Genomic DNA, 8,075 nt, shown 5'->3' on the forward strand with positions numbered 1-8,075 from the left:
AAGAAGAGAGAAAGCAATAAAGTAAAAGAACAATAATATAAAAGTGAACTTTTATTCCAAGAACAAAAGATGAATGTTTATGATGGAGTGCTACTCTATTTATAGCTTTACAATTGACTTAAAATCTAAGCAACTATAAGGGCAAAGCAGTAAAACTACAACAAAGTAACTTGGGCTTGAAGAAAAGCAGCAAAAGAGTATCCTGGAGGGTGGCACGGCCGTGCCACATGTTGGCACGGGCCGTGCCAAGCTTCTGACTTGGTAGAGACATATTTTTGTCTCGTATCTTTGTATTCTTGTACTGTATTTGCTCCAGTCCTCTTTCTTTTGCTCCAAGACACCTTCCACCATATATTCGTTCCTAAAATAAAATAAAAAGCAATTTAAAGTAAAATATTCAAAAAGGAAATAAATATGCAATAAAATAAAATCAAATCTTATTTAAAACTAAACTAAATAAAGCATTAAAATATACTAATCTATGACTCATCAAACTCCCCCACACTTGAATCTTTGCTTGTCCTCAAGCAAAAGGCAATAGACATAGTAGCAACAAGAAAGATTAAACATGGCAACACAATTGAAAAACTTATGCCTCTCCTAAGGTTTTGTTTCAAGTACACTAATCATGACTTCAAGTACTTCTTGTGAACTTATTCAACCCAACAACAAGTCTCAAGTGAGTGTGTGTGTGCAGTCCAACCCTTTTCTTGCTCCTGTATAAGATAGATATTATGAGGAACATGTTCTATCCCTAATGCTAAAGTAACCGGGAAAAGTCCTTTCTTCATTTCTTATAAGAGTGATGGGAATTTAGTTAAAATTAAATTTAGATTAACAATTTAAGCACAAAGGGGCTGCAGATGCTTAGGGGCTATCTATCCTCATAGGAAGTCTTTTTGGATGTAATTGTCCTTTCCCCCTAGATTCAAAATCACCCTAAGCAGTGCTGCAAAATTTCCTTATTTCATCTCCGCGTAGGAAGTCTTTTTGGATGTAATTGTCCTTTCCCCCTAGCATTGATGAATTTATTTTACTTTAAGTTCAAATTGGGGAGTCACCACCACAATTAGGAAGTTAGGGATTGTCCTTTCCCCCACATGTTGGTGCCATTCTCCCGCCCCATTTAACTTTAACAATTAAGAGAATATAACAATAAAGCACAATTGATTATTTTCCCACACAAACTTATATTACTTTTACTCTAAAGGCTTTTAAGGGTCTAAGTTAACACTAAAGAGAGAACGTGCTCCTTAAAATACCTACTCATACACTTGCTCAAAGATTGCAACTGGGTGCTTTTCTCATTGGAGAATTTTTCACAATAAAACATGATGTGGGTATAGCAAGAACACTAAAAACACAAGAAATTACTTTCATGTACAAGAAACAACCTTTTTAAGAGAAGACAACAAAAAATTTTATGCCATGATTTTACATTAAAAACAAGCTACTTAATCATGCCTTTCACTATAAAAACAAAACAAAAGAATAAAGTTCAAAGGAGTTTGGAACACTACGAATCTAGACACTTTATTAGGCCCCCCCCACACTTAGGGGAAGCATTGTCCTCAATGATTCAAAGAAAAAGAAATTAAAAGAGAATAAGAAGAAGTAGAAGAAGAAGGAGTAGAAGAAGGAGAAGAAAAAAGAGTAGGAGAAGGAGAGAAGAGAGAAGGGAAGAGAGGAAGAGGAAAGCTCACAATTGTTAATTGAGGTCCATAATGGACTTTGGAGGTGAAGGTGTTGCATCATATTTCGGAGCATTTGATTGTTTTCTTCATTTATTCGATTGTTCCTTTGGACATTGTTCCTTTTAACACCTTATCTTTGTTGCTCGGTGCTTATTCTTTGAACTTTGGTTTGCATCCATGCCCGCCGTTCATCATTATAGCTTCCACCGGCTTCTTGTTCATGGTGCAAGTTTGCACCTACCTCCTTCCTCATTACCATCATCATCACCATCATTATGTACCTGTGGGTTAGTACCAACATAAAGCAAATTTTCCACCACCTCCGGATTAATTATGTCTGGATTAGGTAGAATAATCAAACAATAAGCTCTAATAATGCTCCATTCATATTGGTAATTATGAGTAGGTTCATGGGTTCTAAGGAAGGACAAAGTAGTGAGAGTATATACGTTTAGATAATAGTTCCCTCTATCCTCTAGATCCCTTGATTCACACGCACCCCAAACTTCCTAGCTATAAAAGTGATGATTCCACCTACCATTATATCACCCTTATCATCCGGTTTCTTTTTAACAATTGAAACAAGATAATCAAGCAAATAATAGCAAATTTTAATATGATGGTTATAAAGCATATCCCACAACATAAACAACTCATCATTCCTACCTCTTTCCTACTCTATATGGTGCAAGTCATAACCCTTTGAAGGTACCTAAGCACAGGGTTGTGTTTTTCAACAGCCTAATCACATGTTCATCTATTTCTAGTCTATCTATAACATTATCATCAGGGTACCTGCAAGGAGAGATAGTTCTAGAGATTAGAGATTTATACCTATTCAATTGCTTAGAATCCTTGAATTGGATCCCATGATTGCGGGCTGATGATTGCTTCTTGCTTGCACCACCTCCAGAGGCTTCAATCTCCTTACTTCCCTCATTGATGCCATTGACCTTAACTTGACTTGGTGTGGATTTTGGGGAAGGTTAGGGTTAGGCAAGGTTTTGGTTGGGAAGAGTTGGTTTAGTGATGGAGTTGTGGTTTAAGTGAAATTTAAGAGTTGAATGATGGAGATTGGTGAAGAAGTTTTGGTTTTTTGGTTATGGTTTAATGGGGTATGAATTTGTTTTAGAGAGTTATGGAGAAAGGAGGAAAGAGGTTATTTTGAATAAGGGAAAAAAATTAATTTTTTTTTTTTTGGCTGAAAAGTTGGCACGGCCGTGCCACCACCGGCACGGGCCGTGCCAAGCTTCTGGAGTGGAAAGAAGGAAATTTTTTTTATTTTTTTTTTTTAAAAAAAATTTTTTTTTTATTTTTTTTTGGTTGGTTTCTGGTCAATGGCTTCAACTTTCTTTCACTTTTTTGTATCATATTTGGACAAATACCTACAAAATAAATTAAAATAACACAAAACAAACAAAAATAAAAGCAATAAAAGTCATGGGTTGCCTCCCACGAAGCGCTCGTTTAGAGTCATTAGCTTGACGGTTAGAAAATGGTTTATCTATCCTATACCCAATCTTTCGGAAAGGGATAATGGCATCAAACTACCATTCTCTCCCAAATCACACATGGCTTTTTCTATAGTTTCAGATCCTATGACACAGGGTAGGGAAAAGCTTCCTAGATTCTTAAGTTTAGGTGGCAATTTATTTGGAAGTATTTCAATAAGATTCATAAACTGCTCATCTAACTTGGACTCATCAAACCCTTGTGTTAATGGAATTTCAGGCTCATGAGATGGTGAAACAAATGACTTTTCATTCTCTCCTATGGCTTTCTCACTTTGAGGCTCATCACACCCTATCTCTCCTTCATTGTTCTTAACTTTCACAATGGGGTCTTCTAATTGTTTACCATCCCTAAGGGTAATAATACTTATATGGTTATTGGGGTTGGTTTCGGTTTGGTCTAGGAGGACTTCGGAGGATTGAGAGGGAGTAGCCACTTGAGATGTCTGAGTCTCTTGCTTCTCACTGTGAGTAACTATGGAGTCTACTTTCGATGTAAGTTTGGCAAAAGAGTCACTCATAAATTCAGTTTGATTTTGGAGCTCTTGGAGCTGCTTGGATTGATTGATAAGAAAATTTTCTAAAAAAAGTTCCAAGCTGGATTTTTGAGGGGCTATTTGGTTGTTTGCATAATTGGGTGTTGTTGTTTGTTGTCCAAAAAGATTTTGAGGGGTTTGAATAAAAAATTTGTTGTTTCTAAACCCTTGATTATAATGAGCATAGTTTACTTGCTCGGGACTTCTAACAACACTACCTAGTTGGCAATCAATGCCAATATGGCCAAATACACCACAAATTTCACAAGAAGGAGATGCAGAAGAAGAAGAAGAAGAGATGACACTAACATTTAATTTTTCAAATTTTTGGGTTAATGCATCAATCTTAACGGCAAGGTGATCATAGCTAGAGACTTCATATATACCTTCCTCCTTTTTGGAGGGTGAAGAATTAGTGATGGCTCTCTCGTCGGTCCACTTGTAATGATTTTGAGCCATGTCTTCAATCAAGGCGTATGCTTCTGTGTAATCCTTGTTCATTAAAGCTCCACCTGCAGCTGCATCAACATAAATTTTTGTGGTATACAAAAGACCGTTATAAAAAATGTGAATAATAAGCCAATTCTTTAAACCATGATGGGGACAAAGTCTAAGCATTTCTTTGAAACGCTCCCACGCATCGTAAAGAATTTCTCCATCTTTTTGAGTGAATTGTGTGATTTGAATCCTTAATTGGACGGTTTTAGAATAGGGAAAGAATCGGGCAAGAAAAACTTGCTTCATTTGTTGCCATGAAAAGATAGAACCAATTTCCAATGAATGAAACCAAGCACTAGCTCTACCCCCTAAGGAGAAAGGAAAGAGGTGCAGCCTTACGGCCTCTTGGTTTGCATTCAAGGTTCCACTGAGTCTTAAAAAGGTTGAAATATGAAAATTCGGATCCTCAGTGGGTGATCCGAAAAATTGATTTTGCTGCACTAAGTGAACAAGTGCAGGTTCTATTTCAAAATTGTCCTCAACCGTTGGGTACACAATAGCATCGTATGACTCATTTGAAGATGGGATTGCATACTCTTTGAGAGAGCGTTCCTTAGTCATATCGTTATTATCTTCCCAAGAAGTTAAAGGAAAAAGAAGAAATAGAGAAAGAAAGAAATAAAATAAAAAGCAAAAGATTTATTTATTTTTTTTTTATGGAGAGAGAGATTTTTTTTTTTCTAAAATAAAAGTAAAATAAAAATAAAAGAGGAAATAATATATTTTATATATATATGTTTTTTTTTAGAAAGAAATATAAAAAGAAACACAATAAAATAAAATAGGATAAAATAACGAAAAATATTTTTTTTTTAGTCTAATCGTTAAAAAAAAGTTAACCAAATTGCAATAACCCCCCGGCAACGGCGCCAAAAACTTGATAGGCCAAACCGCAAGTGCACGGTCTATCGAAGTAATAGTAGTAAAAGAGTATCGTTCCGCTAGGGAGTTATGAATTCGATTAACTTTTAGAGAATGATTAGAAAAGAAGAAAGATTATAAAAAGGGAGGTTTAGTTGCTGAAGGTAAATAACAATAATAATAATAAAAGAGCCTTGGGATTATTGGTTCATCATAACAACGAATCTTTTCACAAGCAAGCCATAAACTTATAATTATGCGTTAATCTTAATTTCTAAGGACAAGTTTCTCTTTAGCATATCACAGCTTCTCTCGAAGTCAGTGAGTGTATCCCTCCAACAACCACACCTATTCTCATGGGTGATTGCCTTTGGGACCCTTGAAGATCGAAACTTTATGTGTCCCAAGGTTTGCTAGACTATTCTCATGTTTCGCAAACCTTGTCTAATATTCACTTGTTCGGATATCAAAGCTCCGCGTTTGCTTTATGAATTGATATCTGTGATGATGAATTAACCATTATCAAACCCTCCGCGTTCGCTTCCACAGTTTGATAATAATTAATTCATGTTAAAACGGTGAATTTAGATTAGGAATTAAGGTAACATATAATTAGGGTTTAAGGCTTGGCTTGATCCGGATTACGTCGTTAGACTTATCCAACAATCCCAAGACAAAGAAGAGTCTACTCACTAACGTTCATTGTAGACATGGGGGAAGAAGAGAGAAAGCAATAAAGTAAAAGAACAATAATATAAAAGTGAACTTTTATTCCAAGAACAAAAGATGAATGTTTATGATGGAGTGCTACTCTATTTATAGCTTTACAATTGACTTAAAATCTAAGCAACTATAAGGGCAAAGTAGTAAAACTACAACAGAGTAACTTGGGCTTGAAGAAAAGCAGCAAAAGAGTATCCTGGAGGGTGGCACGGCCGTGCCACATGTTGGCACGGGCCGTGCCAAGCTTCTGACTTGGTAGAGACATATTTTTGTCTCGTATCTTCGTATTCTTGTACTGTATTTGCTCCAGTCCTCTCTCTTTTGCTCCAAGACACCTTCCACCATATATTCGTTCCTAAAATAAAATAAAAAACAATTTAAAGTAAAATATTCAAAAAGGAAATAAATATGCAATAAAATAAAATCAAATCTTATTTAAAACTAAACTAAATAAAGCATTAAAATATACTAATCTATGACTCATCAACATTCTAGTTCTCGACTAGCTATGTCGAGGCTCTACATTCATTCCCTTTCTTAGTTCATTTCTATCCGAACATTCATGCTTAAACTTTCTTATTCCATTATTTGATGTTATGTGCATGGATTAGATGTTGTTTTGGGGTTATAAAGTTGTAAATCGATGAAAGAAAGGCTTCAGATTGCACCACCGGCCCTAAAATGGGCCAACAAACCAAAAGGAAGTTGGCCAAGGCAGAGACTTTCGCTATTAGCTAACTTTTTCTGGGAAAGTTCTGGAAATTTAGCTATTAGCAAAATATTTAGCTAATAGCAACTTTCATCTGGGTAATTTCGCTATTAGTGAAATTATTTCGCTAACAGCGAGTTTCTTCGGTCTGTGGTGCAAATTTTGCAATTTCGACCCAAAACTCGTCCAAATTGATCCTGCAATGCACCAAATACTTCCAGAAACATATATTGACATTATTAGACATATTTCATGGCAATTTTAACATATAATCAACAAGAATTGCTTTGGGATACTAAAGTTCTCCCTAAACTAAATTCAACTAAATTCATACTTTCTTGCTAGAAATTGCACAACCCAAAGGGAGGTTAATCTATCTAAGAACTCACCTTAACATATTTCTTGTGATTTCCTCAAGCTTCAAGCTTCCCAAAGATCAAACCCTAGCTTGTTCCACTTGCTAAAACCAACCAAACCAAAGCTTCCATCCATTCTTTCTAGTTGTTTCTTGCTTGCTACGACACCATGATTCATGTTTGTTCATCAATTTCATCTAACTTGAGTTGAATGGTGGATTAGAGGGAGAGAGAGGGGCGGCCAAGTAGAGAGAAGGAAGAGAGAATTCTTTTGTTTCAAACCTAGAGAGATAAAAGCAAGTGAAGAATGAGGATTTTGTAACCAAACTCCTATATATACCCCTTACGTGCAAATACCCAAAATGCCCTTGGTCTTAATCGTTCTTTCTCTGACACTGATATTTCAACCCGTGTTTAACTGACATGCATAATAGTATCTTCTGTCTTATCATAACCTTCCTGGACATTCATTCCTTGATACACATTCGATTACTAGAATCCAATGTGGACGAGCGGGGTGTTACAGCTAAGTAGCGGTTTCTCGTCGAAGAGACTTTATTTGAAATTCAAATAAGTTTGTAGTAGTTATTAGCAGTTGCTTCTCGAACGTGTCTGTAGGTAGTGACTTAGTATAAATAACATTTTCCTCTATGGAAAACGGGTCACAATTCAAGCATACTGAAAACTTACGCTCAAACAATCAGCCCGCATAAGGAGAAACGAGGAGACAAGTCCTAATGTATGAATCTGTGTACCACTTTACCGTCATTTTAATTCAATTCTAGTTTAACTTTTTAGACTCTTTTCTTTTTTCTTTGTTTAAATCTTTCCTTTTAAGCTTTCACATCGATCCCTTGGAGATAATCTCGACGGGTCTTACCCTGTGTCTGGATTTCAACGGTTATATTCATAGTTCGCTAACAATCAAGATTTTTCTGAAAAACAATCAAGCACAAAATGCCTTGTGATTTGCTGGTTGATCTTGCTCGACTTTGTTTTAAATCAGTTCAGTAGTTTACCAAAATCCAGGGTAAACAACACTTTACTTCTGCGACGGGGTACCTAGAGTAGTCTTTCTTCTATTAACTTGGTCTTACCTATTGTGTTTTACTTATCTTTCTCTCTTTACTAAATCGTGTTTTACTTATCTTTCGCTCTTTACTAAATTGTAAGTTGTAATTAAATTG

At 35.8% G+C, this 8,075-nt stretch overlaps 1 non-coding gene across 1 annotated transcript; it reads left to right on the forward strand.

Moving 5' to 3' along the window:
• Positions 1–4,330: 4,330 nt before the first annotated feature.
• Positions 4,331–4,437, forward strand: LOC146922651 (small nucleolar RNA R71). Its single transcript, XR_015012969.1, has one exon. It is a non-coding gene; the product is annotated as a small nucleolar RNA R71 (small nucleolar RNA).
• Positions 4,438–8,075: the final 3,638 nt, after the last annotated feature.

Source organism: Medicago sativa, chromosome 5, assembly GCF_051527215.1.
Source record: "Medicago sativa cultivar Bolivia chromosome 5, Bolivia_mono, whole genome shotgun sequence".
NCBI lineage: Eukaryota > Viridiplantae > Streptophyta > Magnoliopsida > Fabales > Fabaceae > Medicago > Medicago sativa.